Source organism: Ursus americanus, chromosome 24 (genome assembly GCF_024610735.1).
Source record: "Ursus americanus isolate L20-20 chromosome 24, mUrsAme1.1.p, whole genome shotgun sequence".
NCBI lineage: Eukaryota > Metazoa > Chordata > Mammalia > Carnivora > Ursidae > Ursus > Ursus americanus.
In genome coordinates this window covers 14,045,694-14,068,214 of record NC_142150.1, presented here as the reverse complement: position 1 = coordinate 14,068,214, position 22,521 = coordinate 14,045,694, and the positions used below count along the sequence as shown (strand labels likewise).

The 22,521-nt window shown below is 36.5% G+C and overlaps 1 protein-coding gene across 2 annotated transcripts in view; it reads right to left on the bottom strand.

The window, feature by feature from the left end:
• Positions 1 to 22,521, bottom strand: part of ANO3 (anoctamin 3) — a 396,077-nt gene that overhangs the window by 205,940 nt on the left and 167,616 nt on the right. The window lies entirely within an intron of this gene.

The window sequence follows — 22,521 nt, the reverse complement described above, 5'->3', positions numbered from 1 at the left end:
CTACTTATTAAATATGCCATCAAGGCTTAGAATGCAAAAATGACACTTTCAAACACAGCACTTAGAAGAAAATGAAAAAAAGAACACCTTTTGGATATTGCACTTTGAGGAAACCCTATAGATAGCCTTTGCAATTTAATGTGAGGTCCATTAGAGTATATTAAAATGCAGATTTGTCAGCTCTTCTCCAGGACTACCATGTCTCTCAGAAAGGAGTCTAGGATGTGAATTTTTAATACACATGTTCCTAAATTTGAAAACTACTGATATAATGTAACTGCACATTTAATTGACAAAGAAACTGATAATCAGAGATGGTAAATGACTTGCTCAAAGTTGCAAAAGTACTTCTTACCCATGCTAGGACTTGTCTCAAAACTCAAGAAAGACAAATACCATATAATTTCACTTATATGTGGAATTTAAGAAACGAAACAAATGGGAATAGGGGAATAAAAGAGAGAAAGAGGCAAACCGTGAAACTGACTGAACCAGAGAGAACAAACTGATGGTTACCAGAGGGCAGGTGGGTGGGGGGATGGGTGAAATAGGTGACGGGGATTAAGGAGTGCATTTGTGATGAGCATGGGGTATTGTATGGAAGTGTTGAATCACAAAACTAACTGTACACCAGAACTAATATTACACTGTATTCTAACTGGAATTTAAATAAAAACTTAAAAAAACTTTGGTGTCAGGATCATTTGGTCTCAATCATTAGCTTAGAGCATGGCATGCATAGAGGGTGGTCACACACTCCCTTCATCATCTGACAGACTGGTCTATGAAGAATATGTGCAGACTTGGCCATTAATATCCTGAGATTCAGGGGCGCCTGGGTGGCACAGCGGTTAAGCGTCTGCCTTTGGCTCAGGGCGTGATCCCAGAGTCCTGGGATCAAGCCCCACATCAGGCTCCTCCGCTATGAGCCTGCTTCTTCCTCTCCCACTCCCCCTGCTTGTGTTCCCTCTCTTGCTGGCTGTCTCTATCTCTGTCAAATAAATAAATAAAATCTTAAAAAAAAAATATCCTGAGATTCAGTGTCTTCTCAATGGTCTTTCAATCATGTTTGGTTATTAGGTTTCGTCAGTAAATATAGCAACACCTAAAAGGCAAAGAACTAAATAAATGAACACACATACATTTATAATTTCTTTATCAATAAGAAGAGATACTTCCTTTCTATTTTCCTTAACAGAACCTTCAAGAAAATAACCCCGAGACCAGAACAGGTAACAAATTCAGAAAAGATTTAGGCGGTATTGTGACATCATCCAAATGTAATGGAGGAGAATTCCATAAATGGATTATTTCAAGCATCAGAATGCTGTGGATAGCAGGTAATAACACATAAAGCAAATAACACTTTATCCAATTAAATTCTTCTCTTCTTTTTTTTTTTCACTTTTTAGATCATTTTTTCCCATGGAAAGAGTAAAAATTTATACAGTGTCTATGAAGGGAAGAAAAAAATAGCATTTTTTGAATACCTGCTGTGAGGCAAATACTGTACATTAGGAACTGCCACATAATGACTTTAGATCTCCCCCCCAACACACACACACTAAGTGCTTATTATTCAAATTAGCCACCCGCTATTAGCAAATCTACCAAGAATTAGCAATGTGATTTTTTTTTTTTTAAAGATTTTTTATTTATTTGACAGAGAGAGAGACAGCCAGCGAGAGAGGGAACACAAGCAGGGGGAGTGGGAGAGGAAGAAGCAGGCTCATAGCCGAGGAGCCTGACGTGGGGCTCGATCCCATAATGCCGGGATCACGCCCTGAGCCGAAGGCAGACGCTTTAACCGCTGTGCCACCCAGGCGCCCCAGCAACGTGATTTTAAAACCTAATTCTACTATACAAGCCATGGCATTTTTTGGTTTTCCTTTAAGTATCTCATCTTTTGGGGTATTTCTGTAAAACCACTGTTTCCCCATGTAGCTTTCTCATCACAACACTGCTAATGGTTATATTATTATAACTGTTGCTTTACATAAATGACTCTCCCTCCAACCCCTTACTAAATTGGAAGTGTCATAAGGAAAGGAAGCCAAAACAAAGTTTTCGTTGAGTAACGATGACAAGTGTTCCAGCTATTACTGCCACTACACTGCCAGATTTTTTCGTAACAGTCTAGGAACTTTGTTTCCCTTGATTCTAATCTTCGCAACATATTTAAAAAATTTTTTCTTCTTCTTTTTTAATGGATTTTATTTATTTATTTATTTATTTATTTATTTATTTATTTATTTATTTATTTATTTATTTATCTGAGGGAGAGAGAGACAGAGACAGAGCTTGAGCAGGGGGGAGGAGGCAGAGGGAGAGGGAGAAGCTGACCCCCTGAGGAGCAGGGAGCCAGAGGCCATGCAGGGCTCCATCCTAGGACCCTGAGATCATGACCTGAGACAAAGGCAGATGCTTAACTGACTGAGCTACCCAGGCGCCTCTATTTTTTTTCTTCTTTAAATAGAATTACATATAGGGAAAGGTTTAGTCAGTAAGGGCAGTAGTTGCTCTACAAATCAGGGAATAAATTTGTCTTGGGAAACAGTAGTTTCTAAAGTGTTAAGGACTATAACACTAAACTGGACTCAAAAGGCATGTAAGCCCGGGATTCTTGCATATAGAGTTTAACGAAACAAAGCTCCAGTACATCACATAATGTCACCTCGACAAGGACTGGTGAAGACTGGAAGCCATTCAACGTAGCTTCTTGTTCTGATTCATTCATTCATTCATCCTTTTATTCAAACATTTACATTACAGAGCACTTACTATATGACAAGCACTGTTTCAGTCCTATCATATTAAGAGAATGAACAACAGACAAAAATCCCTCCTTCGTGTTGTTCATAGGTGGGAAAGGTTGCCAATACAAGCATGTAATGTCAGGAATTTGTAAGTGCTCAGAAAAGAAACCAAAGGCAGGATATGAGAACAGAGAATAATGGGCAGTACAGTTTTAGACGGTACCACAACAATTCAATCTGAGGAGGTAAAGAATGCGCAAAAATTGGAATATAGTAGCGATGAAGTATGCAAACATCTGGGATAAGAGCATATGAGGCCAAATGCAAAATCAGTGCAGGTCTTGAGTTAGAAAGTGCTTGAAATGTTTGAGGAAGAGCAAAGAGGCCTCTGGGGCCACAGAACAGTGGGCAGGAGAAGAGTGACAGAACATAAGCCAGGAGCAATGTAATGTAGGAGCCTGTAAACCTAACAGAAAAGGAGTTTGCCTTTTATTCTAAGTGAGATTGGAGAATCACTAAAACCTACTCCTGGAACCAATATAACACTATATGTTAACTAGCTAGAATTTAAATAAAACTTTCAAACTAAGGAAGATTGGCAATCAGTAGTAGGTTAAGGACAGTGACTTGGTCTAATGGTTGTTTTGAAAGGTTGCTCTGCTACTACGTTGAAAATAGGTTAGATGAAATAAGGCTTGAAACTGGACAATTAAGATGCTACAGAAGTCGTCCAGGTGACAGAAAACAGATGTTGCACTAATGAGCTGGTGAAGCCAAAGGTGTAAAAAGGTCCCAGTCAAGATGAATTTTGAAGTTAGAACCAAAAAGATTTGCAGATGAACTGTCATGCTCCCTCTACAACTATGTATAAGTAACTGAACCTAATTGAGCCTCAATTTCTACATCTTTAGAAAAAAGTATTGTCTTCATGAAATAATAAATCTCGACAATGATCACAAGTGACTGCCATTATTACAGAGAGAGAGAGAAAATCATGTATTATGTGCTCCTTGATGGAAATGTACAATGCCAATTATGAGATACTCTTGATGAAAACTGAATCTGAATCTGATCATGTTTCTTTTTTTTTTTTTAAAGATTTTATTTATTTATTTGACACAGAGAGAGAGAGAGAGAGAGACAGCCAGCGAGAGAGGGAACACAAGCAGGGGGAGTGGGAGACAAGAAGGCTCCCAGCAGAGGAGCCCGATATGGGGCTCGATCCCAGTATGCTGGGATCACACCCTGAGCCGAAAGCAGACACTCAACGACTGAGCCACCCAGGTGCCCCCAGAATCTGATCGTGTTTCTAAATCTAACTTTCTGATCATGTTTTTAAATCTTACAAAATACAGGAAGCCAAGGCACATGATCACATGAAGGGAATGTAACCAGCAAAACCTAGAATATGGGTAAATCTGTAAGAACAATCAAATTGTCCATCAAGAAAACTGCAAGAGACAAAATGAGAGTGTGAAGACATAAAGCATTAAAAGAAATCCAAGAAACATGTCAGACAATTACGGTGTAGGAGTCTTAGATTCTGACTTGAACAACTAACAAAATCAATTTATGAGACAATTCATGAATTCTGAACAATAACTGAATATTAGTATCCTGATATATAAGGATGCTAATTTAAAAAATATTATAATAATATGTTTTGATTTTAAAATTTTTTTTTCTTTTGTTTTTTAAAAGATTTTATTTAATTATTTGACAGAGAGAGTGCACAAGCAGGCAGAGGGGGAGAGGGGGAGGGAGAAACAGACTCACCACTGAGTAGGGAGCCCGATGTGGGGCTTGATCTCAGGACCCTGGGATCCTGACCTGAGCTGAAGGCAGATGCTTAACCGATTGAGCCACCCAGGTGCCCCTAAATATTTTTTTTAAGATTTTATTTATTTATTTGAGAGAGAGAGTGCCCAAGCAGGGGGAGTAGCAGAGGGAGAGGGAGAAGCAGGCTCCCTGCCTAGCAGGGAGCCCAATGCTGGTGCTCGATTTCAGGACCCTGAGATGAGCCAAGGCAGATGCTTAACCGGCTGAGCCACCCAGGCGCTCCTACAAATTTCTCAAAGTTTAGAGTTACATGCTGAAATATTTACTAAATAAAACATATGATATATTAACAAAAACTAATCCAATGGATGATAGTATTGAATTGGGATATAGATAGGATATGTTTGACCAGAAGTTGATAATGTCGAAGATGAGTATATATACATAGGTATTCGTTATATGATTCTATCTACTTTTATATTATTTTGAATTTTCCATAATAAAAGATTATAAAACTAAAAAATTAGAATAACTGAGTAGAAATACTGGAAGGATTGTTGCATAACTATCTATTCTTATTATCCAAGTGTATTCTTTAAACATTTTGGGGGAAAATGTAAACATGAACAACAAAAATACACGTAATATTGATGAGTTAAATTCCCTTTTGATAGATTTTACAAAGGAAATAATTCACAAACATCTCTAAGTATGTTTTTACATTATTGGTCTTTTACCCGAAAATCCATTTCCTCTATCACTGTAATCAGGACCTAGATTTTGTTCAGGCATCCACCCATTTAAAAAAAGGTGACTCTGGGGCACCTGGGTGGCGCAGTCGTTAAGCGTCTGCCTTTGGCTCAGGGTGTGATCCCGGCGTTCTGGGATCGAGTCCTGCATCGGGCTCCTCTGCTGGGAGCCTGCTTCTTCCTCTCCTACTCCCCTGCTGTGTTCCCTCTCTCACTGGCTGTCTCTCTGTCACATAAATAAATAAAAATCTTAATAAAAAAAAAGGTGACTCTATCCAAGCCAGTGGTGGTAATACCATTTCCTATAACTGTGATTTCTTATAAGTGAGCATGTGACCCCATTTATATCAGTGGAGAGTGAAAGGAAGTATGCTACCGAAGGCATAAGGGGAAATTTTCTCACTATGAAAAGGAACTATAAGGAAAACTTCTTACAGTGGGATGTTGTGTGTGTGTATAACTGCAGGGCTTGCTGCAGCTATCCTGTGATTACGAGGTGCACTAACCTACAGATGAGAACACAACTCTAGATATGGAAGAGCAGACAGAGGTATAGAATCTGGATCTTTGTTGACAACACTGAGATAGTGATAGTAAAATGGTGCATTAAACAATCCTAAAGGAGCCCTAATTTGGAATTGCTGGTTATGTGAGAAAATAAATGTTCCCCATTGTTGAAACTGTTTTGAGTTAGGTTTTCTGCTATTGTCAAATCAGAATTTATTCAGGAATAGCAAGGGGTTGAATGTAACAGACTAAAATATGGAATTGAATGAGTGAAGGAGCAAGCGTAGGGGGAGTCAATAAATTATGGTCTGCAAGTCAAATCCGATTTGCTACTTATTTTTCTGAATGAAGTGTATTGCTCTACAGCCATGTGCACCTGTTTACATATTGACTACAGGTCTTTCATGCTACAAGTCAGAATTGAGTGGTTGCAACAGAGACCATATGGCCAGCAAAACCCAAAATATTTACCACTGGGTCTTTCACAGAAAAAAAGTGTGCCAAACTCCAGCATGGCCCACAGCACTGGTAACCCAATTTCAGGCCTGGGAGATAACAGTCCTTGTTATGAGCTTGTAAAAAAGTTACTTAATTGTTACCTATTCTTTAGGTGTGTAATATTAAGGAAAAAAATGTTTTAAAAAAAGGAATCAGAATGCTTCCAAATGAGGACTGATTCCTGTTATTTTTAGTAGTCCTCCAAGAAAAGACAAAATTTAGATTAAAAAAAAATCAAATAGGGAATAATACAAAGCTTTTCCAGGGAAGTGTTTTGTGATATAGAATAAAAATGGATGCTTTGGAGTCTTACAGAGCTGGAAAACTTAATTTTTCATCTCACACCAAAGGTGTTAGGAAAAGAGCCAGAGAAGCAAAACATTTAGCAATAAAGTTCACAAACTATAAGGAAATGTGGCTAAAAGGAGGAAATCTCATGTTATATAAGATCATAAAATATCTGGCTGCTGCTATTAGTGCATGAGATTGGCAGGAAACACATGACGAGGAGCACACTCAATTACAATGAAACTCGAACACTTAAGAAACCTAAAATCTGTCTCACGAAAACCTCTAATTGTTCAGCGATTAAAGTCATCCACATATTTCTGAATTTAGACACGAGGAAGTCGATTACTAAACATGTGGTTTGTCTAGAAGGGCTTTCTCCTAATCATCCAGCTCAGATAAGGCCATGGAGAATAATAGGGGAGACTCTTAAAAGGTAGAACCAGGACAATGGAGGACAGTAAACGGAGCAAATTATTTTAGAGAACAGAATCAGGGGCTGCCCCATGATTGGCTGAGCCGAGAACTCACTCTCCTTGACCAAGAATCCAGAATTCCCCTGTTCACAGGAATATGACACATGTCAAGTCCTAGTGACTACTGTGTTTTGATTTTTCAGTCTGCCTTTTGGAAACAGGTTTTCTTTTTTTTTTTTTTTTTTTTGGCAGATATCCTATTCCTTCTGTGCCATCTTATAATGGGCATCTAAAGGTGGATGACTTAATTTCTAGCCAGAGAAGCAGATAACAACTTTCTAAAGAGAAGAGCAACACTCTCTAGAGATACTTGACTTTTGGATGAAAGCCATTCATGGAGGCAACTTGGTATTTTCTCTCTTTTTAAGCTGTGAGGTAAAAGTGTTATTGATACATGTGCAAAGTAAAAAAGATATTCATGTTTGTGGCAAAGAGAAAGGCCATGGGAGGTACTATTAATTACCTACTGAAAAATACTCCCCATTTCCTCCTTACTAATAGAAACCCTATTTTCTTTAATTGTTTAATATATGCATACATATATACTATATGCATATAGTGTGTTTAATTTGTATTTACCAAGAATGCTTTCTTCACCACTGTATCTCTAACACCTAGAATATTCTCTGACAGAAAGCAAATATATGAAAAAACTAAAAGGAAAAAACTAAAAAAAAAAATTATGGGATAAAAAGCAACATGCCAAATGACAGATGTATTCTGTTTATGTTTGAAACTATGAAATATGTATATCTATGGTCAAGGACCAGGAGGTGATATGCAAAGCAAATGCACAAGTGATTTTTATTTCAAAATGGTTTTCAATATTGTTTTATGTTATATTTTCCATAAACAACAACAACAACAACAAAATCAAATTTGGGAGATGTTCAAGAGGACTTCTTCCTTTCATATGCTATGATTTTTTTTCAGCTCCGCACACATGGGAGCTGCCTTATGTCTGTGCTGGCATACATGATCAGTTGAGTGCTTCCTCAGCATTAAGATTTGATTACAAAAATGCCCCAGCAATCCACAGTAAGCTCATAACCAGCAATAACGGAAACCACTTCTCTTAATGACCTCGCATATTAAGTTTCCTCAAATGTTTGGGTTAATGCCCCAGATCGGGAGTACTAAAGCAAAACAATCTCTGCTTTGCAGAGTCACAACTTGTAGGTACATAGGCCTTACTTAACACAATGGTGTTATTGTGGCAATAAAGATACAAATAAAGGGGGAAAAGATACAAATAAAAGAATCATTTCCTTTACCTAAGTTATTCAATTTATGTGTGTTTATAGCAGAAATGTATGCATTTCTTTAAAAACTTTCCTAAATACTGTGTGTTTTATTGTGAGTTTAGCCTTTGCAGACTGCAAAATGAACAGTCTAGATCCAGAAGCCAATAAAATGTATTTCAAATTCAAGGAAGGCAGTCGATACTGTAAAGAGAAGAAACATAAAAGTAACGGAGTGGCGGGGGGTGGGGGTGGGGTGGAAAGCCTTACTTTCCAAAGTGAAAAGGGCCGGACACAGTGTGTCAGGTTAAACCTTTAAAAATGGTTTGGCTGGGGCCCTGGGGGTGGAAGGGAAAGACAGTCCAGCCAAAAATCAACAAAAACAAAGGACTCCATTGAAGGTGAATGAGAAAAAGAAGGAACTAATTCTACTGAGAGTTGGATATCTCTAGGAAACCTTCTAAGCATTTTACATTGATTGCATTTCAATATACCAATCACCCTTAACACTAAATACTTTTATCTCATTTACAGAGAAAGAGCCAAAGTGCCCTAAGGAAATAACTTGCCCAAATTAAAATTGTGGTGCAGGGTATAATTGAGCCCTATTTGCATGTAAGGTGTGGGCTCCCAGGCACCCCCAGCTATATGGGCCACTCCAAGAGCAGAAGAAAGTGCAGGTGTTAAAGCGACTGTAGCACATGGTGAGTAGGATAGAATTTGATGAAATGGCACAGATCATTAAGAGTCTGAAAGTCACGTTATGGAGTTTGTATTTTATAGACTTTGTGTATTTGACGGGAGGAAACTGAAACATTTGCATAAAGGGGAGTTTTAGAAAGGTTTTTTCTGGTGAGGCTGCTCTATCACTGAAAGCACCATTCTTCTGCATAGTCCTGTTTTGGAAGGCAAATGACTGATGGACGTAAGACCTAAAGTTCTTAAGACTTTAGTGCAAAGGTGCTCAATAAAACTCACAGAAAGAGACTGGTGGACAGAAGAAGAGAAAACTGGGCTCTGAAGGAGAGCAAAAAATGAGTCTGGGCACAATTTAATCTCCTGCGATTTGAAGTTATTTCAGGTAACAAAGCGTATTGAACAAGTTCGGAACTAGAGGAATGTATAAACCATCGATATTTTCAACTCCATGACTTTGCCTTTATAATTACATCTGCCTGGAAAGTCTGTCTCCCTTCTGTATCCCAAATTCTAGTCATCTGCCTACCCAAATTCTAGTTATCTTTCTAGCCTGCATTCAAAAGTCACCACATTCATGAAACTGGTCTTGCCCACTTAGTTCACCCCAATTTCTAAATGACACTTTGGTTATTTGTGTTCCTTTACTTCATCTTTCCTTCCAAGGGCTGATGAATGGAACAATACCAGGGGACACAAGTCCCATGATAATCTACACGAATAGTATCTCTTGATTTCTGCAGGGCACATCCTGTGTGGCTCCATGAAGAAGCCCTACCTCTACCAGACAGTGAGAGCATTGCTTACGTTTCACTCATGCCTTACACACTTACTTTTGCACAGTGAATCCTAATAATCATCATCCATGCTGCAATATGCCACGTGATCTTGATGGAAAATCAATTTAAATGAAATATGTCAGATATACAAAAGAAACAGAGTATATAGTACAGAGTGAAGATATATGTAGTAAAATATAATATTTGACAAATATTAACTTTTCATTAAATTTGTTTTGGGTCATGCTTTTTAAGTCATAAAACACTGCCCATATGTATGAAATCTACTTTTTAACTTCTTCACAGCTTTTCCCGCCATTCCTCCCCAGATGTAACACTAGACTCATAGAGGTCTTTTGAAAATTCATCAAGTCCTTTACCCTTGATCATATGCTGGTTGAGAGTTCATTACTTCCTGCAAAAGCTCCCTCTAAGGTGTTTTAAAACTCACTTATGCTATTTGGCTTTCTCCAAATTTAGTGTGCCCAGAACCTTGAATGGAGTGTGATTCTGGGTACACTCTTCCTCAACAGATTATAAATTGGAGCTGCCACTTGGCATTACACCAGGACATTTTTAGAGTACTCTTTTCCTAAATATTTGAGCTCTGCAGGTTTTAATCATACATCTCTTATGTAATACAATACTGTTGTATAGCACCTTTTATTTTCAAGGGCTTTTTTTCACCCATCCTCATATGATCGAGAAAAATTAAAGAGAATGGGTTTTTTTCACCATTTTCGAGCTGAAAGAAACCTTAGAATAGAGAATATAAGAGAGACTGAAAGGGTCACAGCTCATAACGGATTGGAGAAAGAAAAAAATCTTAACCTCTTTCAACTATGTCTTCATTCTTCTTAAAAGTTAAACAAAACATAATGGCATTCTTTCAAAGATGTTTTCTTTTTGTGTCAGAGAACTTCAGCTCCATTTTTATGGAAAAAAACCCATCTTAGATCTTGGGATCCTAGGCGCTTTCGGTGTTTTGATTTTTTAAAAAAATTCCAGGTAACTTTCTATTTTTTTTTTTTTTTTGTACAAAAAGGAAACAGGCTAAAAGAAAATGGTATTTAATGATGCTGGATGCAAACTTCTAAATCCTACACTGTGATGCCAGATCTAATTCATCACATCTCTTAGGAAAAAAATTGTAACACCATTTTTACTACTGAGGAAATTGAGGTTCAAAATACGTACATATCTTGTGTGAGGTCACAGATATTCAAGATTGGGACCCAAGTCTGTCTGACAAATGCCCATATCCCTCTGTCTTTGATCTTCTTTGGAATTTTTGTCTGAGTTAATTGATTGAATTGAACAATCTGATTTGTGCATGGATTGGAAACTTCTTTAGTCCTTGTGATGAGCTTGAGGCACCATAATGCAAGTGTCTTTTTATGTAAGTAATGTGATGATAACAGCTGCACCTAAATGTCCTATGAACTGAGGAGAATGAGAACCGTGAGGTTCTACGCTAGGAGTCTTCTAGCCCCAGGGGAGGGAGAAAAGACTAACGAAATACACATACTAAAATAATGCCTATGGTCATTGTGAGAAATAAATAAGAGAATCCGTTTTAAAGATAATCCATTTTAGGTGCTCAGTCAAGTGCTCAATACATAATAAAAGCACAATACATGGACATAATATACTATTATGTTATTAATATTATTATGGAAATAAACTTGGCTCTGGACTATCCAGAGTCTCCATGGAAGGGCTGGAGGAAAACTAATCAACCCCTTCACAACCATCTACTGATACCTGCTCCACAGTGAGGATACCATGTCAAGTATAGGAGGACACCAATGAAAGAGGACTTGGTTCCTGTAGTTGAGAAATAAACAGTCTAATGGGGGAAATGCACAGTTTCAAATAATTACAAAAGAGTGTGAGAAGTGTACTGATAGGCACATACAAGGGCTAAGGGAAATTTGAGACTGGAAAAAGAATTATCTAAGGATTTAAGGGAAGCACCACTATAGAAGGGGCCCAATGATGCACCTGGTGTTACCGTTGTGGGATTATGAGTGAGTAAACAGACCCCCAAGCCTTAGGTTTCCCATTGGCAAGAAAGGGCAACAATACTTTTCTATATAGGGGTGCCTGGGTAGCTCTGTCAGTTAAGAATCCAACCCTTGATTTCGGCTCAGGTCATGATCACAGGGTTGTGAGAATGAGCCCCGTGTTGGGCTTCTCCCTGGGTGTGGAGCCCGCTTAAGATTCTCTGCCCCTCCTTTTTCACTCACTCTCTCCCTCTCTTTGTTGTGAGGATCACACACACACACACACACACACACACACACACACACCACACACACACACTCTCTCTCTCACTCTCTCTCTCTCTGGCTAAACACTAAATTTTAACTTTGAGTTTATCCAAGTTTGCAGATTTGTCCCCAAATTACGTAGGAGTTTTCCTATAATATGGTGTTGTTCCCAGGAGCCTTGGGAGGCTATGGAAAGGGCTCTGGAGAAGCTATATTTGCTGTATGCTTGCTTATTTATTGATTACTATCTATGAGATTGACAATTATAGAAAATTGTGAAAATCTACAGAAATTAATTTAAAAAATTTTTCAATCCTGCTTCTATTACTGAAGACATTAATCAGTATTTTTTTTTTTTTTAGGAGAGACTTAGAGTTTTGACCAGTTTTGTTATTTGGCCAAAAGTATCATTGATTAACATTCTAACTCCATAAAATGTTTATGGATTTTCTGATTTCTAAACTTATTTGTAATATACAAAATGTTTATAATTCTAAATCAGCTACAAAGATAGCTCATTTCACAGAAATACAGCTTTTAGGAAGAAGCATAATATGTAAAGATACACAATATATGATGAAATGTCTACAGAATGGACTTTACGGATATTACATGACAAAAAAAAAAAAAAAAGCAACTGTGAGTCAGAAGGCCTGAGTTCTAGTTTCTGTTATGATCCAAACAAGCAGTATAACGTCCCTGAGTCCATTTCCCCTTAATTATAATAATGTCAAAACCAGATAATCTCAAAAATCCCTGATTTTATGACTTCCAATTCTTATTCAGCTAAGTTTTTTCAAGCCATGTGTGAATAGATCTAGCAATCACTGTAGAAAATATTTTATCACAAATTAGAAAGTATTAAAATTTTACCTAAGTATTAAAAACAATAGACTGAGTAAGTCGTTTGGGAAAATAAACCAAAGCAGGTGACTTACAGAAGATCTTTTCAATGAAATAGTGAAATTTTGGCAGTTAAAATTATCCTCTGTTATCCTAAAAGCTGAATCAGCTATCTTTAACAAGTTGGCCAAATCATTCCATTATTTAGAAAGTCCGCTTAAATAAATGTTAAAATGCTTTTACAAACCAAGGGGATATTGTTAGTAGATTACTTTAAAGGTAAATTCACTATATTTTCAGGTCAAAAGGTTTTATTTAAAGGTAAAAATAATCCCTTAAATATTTCTACCAAAGCATTAAAAAAAATTAGCAGTATACACTTTAACCACTTATTTGTTTGATGTTTCAAAAAAATCTTTTTATGGCAATAGCAATTCTGAAATTTTATTATTTCATGATATGAAAAGAAAAAAAATGAGACTGATATATTTGCTAGCATATTAACATAATTCAGTCTTACATTTTTAACATGAAAAGCCTTCTGATCATTAAGGCAACAAATGTTAACTGCTAGTATGGTTATAGAAATTGATTTCAATTAATATGTAACCATTGAAACTGTTAAAAAGATGGAATCTAGAAAAGGTCAAGGGTCCCCACCTACTGTGGCGGCGGAGCATGGGGTTCTTCACTGTATTGCACCAGATATCCTTTTACATTGAGTTCTTGGGCTCTCTCCTCTGCTTTCAGATATTGTTTCTTCTTTTTCTTTCCTTCCATCTCTTTCTTCCCCAAAGAGAGAAAGCTGCAGTGCAGTTGGGTTTATGATTCTTTAGAGAAGGAAATACCAGGGAAAGGATTCAACCTACATTCACTGAGTGCTACAAGGTATGCAGGTCTGTGTTTGGTGCTGTGGTAGGTGCTTGAGGGATGGTCAAGATGAAGATTGTGTAGGATAAGCAAGAAAAGGCATGGACTCACACAGCCATGAAATGAGGAGTATGTGATCAGTGCCAGAAAGAGGTAGGAACAAAGAGGTCTGGAAGAATCTTAGAAGGTCACATGTGCCCAGTTGCTCCATCATCCAAAGCTATTTAGAATTAGAAGGTACATTTGAAATCATGCAGTCCAAATCTTGCCAAGGACCTTTCTGTATATTAACAGAGCTAGGATCTCTATCATTACTTCTTCACTTCAAATTTTTAAACATCTTGTTTTAGTCCTCAACTTCCAGACCTCTGGCCCCTCACACCCATTCCCTATAGTTCTATCCTGACTTGTATTGCAAATAGGACTAGAGTTTTCTTCTGGACATCCCCAGTGATTTCCTAATTTCTAAACCTATTATCTTCTTGATGTCTTTTGTTGTTGTTGTTATTTATTTACCATTTAGGATAGTTAATTTTATGTGTCAACTTGACTGGATCACAGCGTGCCCAGATATCTGGTTAAATACTATTCTGAATGTTTCTGTGAGCATGTTTCTGGAAGACATTAGCATTTGAATCAGTAGACTGAGTAAAGTGGATTGCCTTCACCAATACAGATGGGCAATATCCAATGTATTGAAGGCTTGAAAAGAAACAAACAAAAAAAAGGTGGAGGAAGGAAGGATTTGCTGGTTCTCTACCTGACTGTTTAACAGAGAAATCAATCTTGCCCTGTACTCTGCTCTTTGTTCCTAGGTATTCAGACTAGGACTGGAATCTACACCTTCCGTCCCCTACTTCGGCCTTCACGCTTTGACCTCTATCACCTTCCTAGGTCTCCAGCTTGCATATGACAGGTCATGGGACTTCTCAGCCTCCATAACGGCATCAGCCAACATACGCACTATGCACTGCGTGCATTGCATGCACTGCATGGGTGGCAACTGTAAGGAAAGCAAGTTAAATTGCCTTTTTATAAAAGAAATGCAGTGATTATGTTAGTTGAGCATGACTTTTTCATATAACAAGATGGACAAAAACAGTTAACTCATAAATAACCAGGATGCCTTAATTAATATGCCCAGCAATTCTGAATTTCATTTGAAGGACTGATTATCCAACTCTTGGTAGCCACAACTATAATGCAGAATTGAAGAAAATGCAAAAATAAAATCAAATGTGCCAAGTGCATAAGTATTAAAATATATGTCCTATTGGTTTTTTGTTGTTGTTGTTGTTCTGGAAAACCCTGACTAAAACAGCATAACACAGCAATGTGATATGTATCTTCTTTAGGTGAAATTTTTCTCTTCTGTTTTAAATAACACTAACTTTTCTATTGTTTATGTGTTCTAATTTTGTTTTTATTTGATTTGTATTTTTCATTTCCTCTTCACTATCCTTTCCTGTAAATGTAGATATTTCCAAAATTCATCCCTTAATTTTCTTTTTGCCTCTATCATTGGTTCTTAAACTGCAGCATGTGCAAAAATGATTGCCTATGAGTGTGTGTATTGTATGTGTCTGTGTGTAGTATGTGTATAGTGTGTCTGTGTTTGTATGTGTGTTAGGGACAGGGAGAAAGGCTGTTAATAAGAATATCCCCAGTACCCACCTCTCAAAAATTCTGATTTAGAACCTATGAGATGGAAATCTGACTGAATTTTTATCAGCCCCAAAAATAAATGCAGAGGGCCCATTACCTCTACATGGCCAAGGAATCTCTTTCCAAACCTACTATTTCCCTTTTCTAGTTTCACCTCTGAAACCATCAAAGGGAAACTTTTCCATTCTTTGTAATGAACACAGTCATATCACAAAGAACTTTTTTTCTCCTCAGTCAAACAATATCTTACACATAATGAATGTTTTTCTTGCTTGGAATCACACTGTGTGAAGTTCACAGGTGAGCAAATGTAATGCTGTACCACATGGCTGCGGACACAGAAGCTCTATGTGACCAAGCCTTAGAACTCCCACAGGCTTCACAGCTAGCGTGTTATGAAGACCCAACCAGAGCCCAGTTCAATATCATTTTTTTTTTTAGCACTTCCATGTACTTAACTACATTTTACGTATTATAATTTCTCTGACTAAAAAGCCCAGGTTCTTACAAAGTCCATGCAGTGGCTTTAGGCTTATAGTTACAAAAGCAGACAAATACTTCAGAAGCAGGAAAAAAAATGTGTGACTGGGTATATGCATGGATCTTTCCATCTAGAAGCTTCCCTGAATTCAGGCTTAAAAATGAGAAGAGGAGACTCATGGCAAAAACGGACTACTAGAAATGGCTAAATTTGACCCCTATTGACTCAAAACAATCTAGAATTTGACTAAATAGGGAGCCAACAAACTAGAGCTCTCTGTTGTCCACTCTCATGACACTATTGGCAAAGTCAAATTAACCTCCACAACCAAAGACTGAAACAGTGATCCTTAATAGCACCAAAAAGAAAGAAGAAAGGAAGGAAGGCAGGGAGGATAAAAGTGCATTCTCAGAAATACAGGATCCACCAAGCTAGTTATATATTATTAGCAATTGGTACAGATGGAACAATTTGCAGTAGGAACTAAGGGTAGAAGTTAATTTTAACGAAGTCACAAGATATTCCCAAAGGAAGTGAATGATGAGGCAGTGGAAATCTGGCTGCCAGTAATGGTCAAATATCATAGCAAGAATATTAGAATATTCTATATTCTCTCTTTCTTCCTCTCTGTCTCTCTCTCTCTCTCTCTCTCTCTCTCTCGATAGACAGATAAATAGTCCTGCCTCTGGCTCCCTGCTCAGCAGGGAGCCTGCTTCTCCCTCTGACCCTTCCCTTTCTCCTGTTCTCTCTCTCACTCTCTCGTTCACTTTCTCTCTCTCAAATAAATAATATCTTTTTAAAAAGATTACTCAAAATAATATACATGAAGCATTCAGGATCATGTCTTGTACTTGTACCTCAACTGTTTACAAAAAATTGAAAAGAGGTGCACTGAAGTGTGAGGAGATGAGACCTTCAGGAACATACACAGGGAGAGAAGTTGAGAAATGATTCAAGGTAACGACTCATATTTATTCAGGAAAAGAAGACAAGGAAGGAAGAAAGGAAGGAAGGAAGGAAGGAAGGAAGGAAGGAAGGAAGGAAGGGGAGAGGGAAGGAAAAAGGAAAGGAGGTAGAGAGTCAGATTATGAGAAGAAGAACCAGGAAAGAGCTTCACAGAAGCTGAGGAAGGTGAGAGATCAAGGAGGAGGGGTGTCAGGCAGTCCAGAACCATACTTTTCCTACCACATTTCAAAATAAACTCCAGATGATTTAAAAAGGCAAATATTGGTAAAATACAACCCTCAGAAAAAAATAACACAGGTGAAAGGAGAAAAGGATATGTATCAGCTCTGTGAAGAATTATAATATAATTTTCCTTTGTAATTTTTCGTCTTCTGTTTCAAGGTTGAATATAATTCTTCACAGAGCTGATACACATCCTTTTCTCCTTTCATCTGTGTTATTTTTTCTTATACATGTATATAAAAGTATATATATATATAAATTAAATATACATAAAATAAAACAAATTTAAAAAATAGACTAGGAAGATATTAATATTAAATATGATTGGAAAATGTCAATTTTTATTAATTTTTTATTTATCAATGTAAGTCCTTCATTGTTAATTAATAAAATGTTAATTATCAAATATGGCAAATTTTAATAATCAATAAAACATTAATGCAAGTAATTGACTTAGTAGATGTTTTGTTTATTAGTGTCCATGAATAATAACAAGGTATTAGTAAATAAAAAAATGAAAGGTAATTGGACAGATAATTCAAAGAGGAGAAAATGCATATAGTTTAAAAAAATAATTGTAAGTACTATTCACCAAAAGCATATAAACAAAAACAACACTGGGGACTCTGATAATCATAAAAATCAGAGAAACATAAACACTAAAACTCAGGTCAGATGAGGTAGCTGAGAAACTGGTAAAATTATATACCACTTTGCTTCAAAAACTGGCTTAATCACTGTGGAAATAATACAGCAAGATATAGGAAGAGCATAATGATGTTTATCCTTAATGGATGATTTCAGTCCCAGGAATTAATCCTAATGAAATAACTAAAGGGAGAAAGTAGTAAAGAAAATAAGTTTCAAGTACTTTCAGTGTCCTTCTGGGGCAAATTTTCACAATTCATAAGAGGTAGATATGGATACTGGATTCCTTCATTTCACCTGTGTAGTCTTAGAATTCACAAAGCATTTTCACATGCTTAAAATTTAAAAATCATCCATTTGGATGAGTATCATTATTCCTATTTTAAGTATAAGGGAACGTCATTATCCAATGTTATTCAGCTAACCAGTAACACAGCCAGGCTTGAGCTCAGGCCCAAATACCCAAATAATCAAATCATTTCAAAGTTTAAGGAATAACTGTAATTCACATAATCTTTTCAATTACTTCAGTTTCTATCTCTCACTCTTTCTCTCAATCTCTAACAACATAATGCCAATTCCTACAAAATTCAAGATAAAGGGGGTTTTGCTATAGGCTTTGGGGTCTCTATCTTTTCTCATCAGCGTTTCCTTTACCTTATGGTAATCACCTCTTAAATGTTTCTTACCTCTCTGTGTCTAATCTCTCCCACCTATAGTTCACGCTGTACACAACATTGTACAAAAGTAATCCTTTATGGAATTCCTGAGACCTTTACATCCATTCAGTATAAAAGAAATGCTTGAAGTCTAATTTGAGTCCGTAATTCTGTAGAGATTTCACTGAAAAAAGCTTGACAGACACTCCTGGTGATATTTCAAGAGTTTGGTACACTTTCTCTGCCAACCACAAAATTATATACTATGGTTTCTAACACTTTGAAGACACTTATAAAAGACAAATCATCTTAAAGTAGGAAGTAGTGAGTGGTTTCTTATTGATTGCCCTCTTTTTTTCCTCCTTAACTCTTATATCTGCTTTCAAGTGTCACTTCCCAGTTCCGACTATTACACACGCACTGAACTGCCTAAGACAGCCTAGTACATACTTCCTGAGTTAGGCAGCAGAGGCGTACAGGGCCTTTTAATTATAATATTTCAAAAATACATTAAGTTTATTATAAACCTCTTTTAAATTCTAGAATTTTGCAGAGTACATACAAAATTAGAATTTCAATATTCCTCAGAGCCTTTTATTCAAGAAGAAAATAATACCTTTTCAGTATGCATAATGAGAAGATAAAGCACTATAAAATATAACTCAAGATATTCAACTTTTAGACAAAATTAGCAAACATGTGGTACCTAATACATATTCATAATCATAAAGTAAGACTTTTCATAGGAATCAGAAAATTCTTTTCAAATGTTAATTAAAGTTTATAAGGTCTCTAAAGAACGGTATTTATAGCTATCAATTTGCAAAGAGTACGTATTTGAAAAAGAGCAGGTCAGCTTGGCTAAGGATGGAAAAATATAATAAAAACCATACACACTGTGATAATTATGTATCAGACCCTGAAGCCCTCCCTTCCTTCCCTCTTACCTTCCTACCTTCCTTCCTTCCCTCCTTCAGTCATATTCACTCACCTTTAAAATTCACAAAATCCTTATGAGATAGGTACTTCTAAGAATCATACCATATTCATGAGGAAACTGAGGCACCAAGAGTTTAAGTTAGCCCACGAAGAGGAGAAGTGGTAGAGCTAAGATTTAAACCCAGGCAGTCTTAACACATGCTCTTATTCAGTGCTATCCCATTTTGTTTCTATACTTTTTTTTTCCTAATAAAGAGAGAAAAAAAAATCATATCTGGAGTAGCTGCTAATATCTTTCTTTCTTTCTTTCTTTCTTTCTTTCTTTCTTTCTTTCTTTCTTTCTTTCTTCCTTCCTTCCTTCCTTCCTTCCTTCCTTCCTTCCTTCCTTCCTTCCTTCCTTTCTTTCTTTTTTTAGTTTTAGGTAAGTTTTTTTTTTTATAATAATATTTTTCTGACATTGACTTGATCTTATTGCAATGGAGATAGAAAATAAATAAAAATATTCCAGTTTATAAATTAATTTAACATCTCAAATAAAGATGTCCTAAGGATTCATTGCTTAGGAAGAAATTTTGGGGGCCTTCCCCCTAAGCACTGAATTCTGTCTTCTGAAGACAGGAACACCTATAGGTTTGCTAGGTTAGCTTTTCTCAAGTATACAATGTTCCCCCAATATTTCCTTCAAGTGCTAACAGGGTACAGAATGCCCAACACTACTCTTGGAGTAAAGTCCACATGGCAGAATCCTACTAGAAAATTTAAGAAGGAAGGCTACATAGAAACGTGCGTGTGCTGGGTGTGTGTGTGTGTGTGTGCACATGCATGTACACATTTATTTAGTTACCTACTTATTTATGCTTACATAATACATCTTTGTGTAGATGCTGGCATTCTCTCATGGCGGTCTTTAGCAGTTCCTTCAAGTGGCTCTAGAACCAATAGACCAAAAAATTGGCCACAGTGGGACCACTTACAAGGTTTGATGCTAGGCAATTCATTTAGCTCTGAGTCTGTTTCCTCATCCGTAAAATGAGAAAATGGTAAGTACCTAGTCATACGTATATTATTAAGGCTTAAATGAGATACTACATTCCATGTACCTGGAACATTGCTTGTCATATTTAAATACTTAGCAAATTTTAGATAATATTAGATACATTAAAAGCTATTATGAAGAGATTTCAAATAGACCTTCATTAATCCATTTGTAGTTCAGTTCAACTGTTTTGTGTGGAACTCTGTGCTAAAGTTAAGACAATAGGCATATATAACATTGGTGCTATCTATAAGAGATTTATAGCCACTTTAGGAAGAATAATAAAATATTATACACAAAATATTCCTCTTTTTGCATAATGAAAGATGACATTTTGAAGGGTTCTGCTAGAGTATTAACACAATTCTGGTTAAAACATATTTTGATATATTTTTTGGCTTGTAGGAAGTGATAAAACTTTCTGAGGGTCAAAAAATAGCAAAACAAAACAAAAACAAAAACAAAAACAAAATGAACAACAACTAAGCAAAGAAATAACCATGATCTGGAACCAGTACAGAGATAGTGAGTGGCAAGAATGTGAAAACCTGTGTTACCCAGGAGATTAGACCTCTGGCCACTTCAAAGTGAGGAGCTGAAATTACAATTTGCACAGTAAGCTTGGGCAGTTAAAGCAGGGAAAGTGGTTCTAGGCACATAGCCCCTGGGTCCCAGGAAAACAGATGTATCCCTGGTTTAAGCACCCATGGCACTCCACAAATTAAGATCTCACAAATACAAGACACAACAAAGATCACCCAAAGAAACAAGGAAATATACCTCTACTAATGAAAATCAGGACAAATAAAAACAGTTTTAGATCTTTAAGGATTTCAGATACTGGAATAACATAAAGAACATAAAGTAACTAAGAATAAAATGTTTAAAAAATAAAATATAGAATCAAACAGATGAACAAAGAATATTCATAACACTAGATTTAAGAAATTCAGTAAGAAATTTTAGAAATAAAAAATAAAATTATTAAAATATAAAACTCAATGAAGTTTACAGTAGATTGGATGCACCTAAAGAGAGAACTAAGGTATTGGATTTACACAAATTACACAGACTGCAGAACAAAAAGGAAAGGAGATATAATGAAAGAAAGGTTAAGAGACATGGAAAAAAGAATTAGAATGTCTCAGATTTGACTTTGATCACCTTCATCATTACCACTTTGGACCAATCCACCATTTTCCATCCTCTCCCTATCTTTTACTCTCTGTCCCCAATATAAGAATTTTTTAAAAACTTTCTGAAAACTACTGTCATGCTGCCTCATCATCCTTAAGTACTTAAATGCATCATCTCCTCTCCAAACTGTATCAGATACTTTTCTACATAAGCACAAACAATATTCCAACTCAGAAAATAAAGCACCGATAAAATACTCTTACACAATCCATCTGATGAAAATTTTACTAATGACCTCAACTATGTCTCTTTTTCTTTCTGGGCCAGGATCGTTGTCAGGAATGCACATTTAGTTGTCTTCTTGATACCTTCCAATCTGGACTGTTTCTCAAATCTTCGAGCTTTACAGATTATAGCCCTTATATTTTTTAATATGAACCTCAATCTGAATCTGTCTGTTGTTTTTTTATTGGAAACTCCTGGCAAAAAACTACCGGAAAAGTGCATTCTTCTTGGTGCACTGATCAGTAGGCTCAGGATGTCAACTCACTGCACCACTGTGATGCAAATGTAGATCACCTAGTCATGTTCCTATCTGCCAGGTCTCTCCACACAATCAAGCCACCATCTTTCCTTTGTAAATGATTAGCATTTTGTGCAAAGATAATGCCAAATTATGACCAATTACATTCTTCATCAAACTTCCTCCCACCGGCATAGCCTCAATTGAAAATTCCACCTGAACTGACCAGTAATACGATGATTTGCGAAAAGGTGACCTTCTGTCTCCATCATCCCTTCTGCAGTCATAAGTCTGCATTATAATGTAAGAAAGAGCCTTGTCTTACCCCCAATTTATGTATATTTTCATTCATACTTCTATAAATCTGGAGTCACAGATTCCTATTTTATTCAATAGGTTAAATACATTTTTATCATTATTTATTTTAATGCTAAAATGATCCCAGATTTGGTCTGTGTCATTTTTACATCTCATATTCTTTGAGTATATT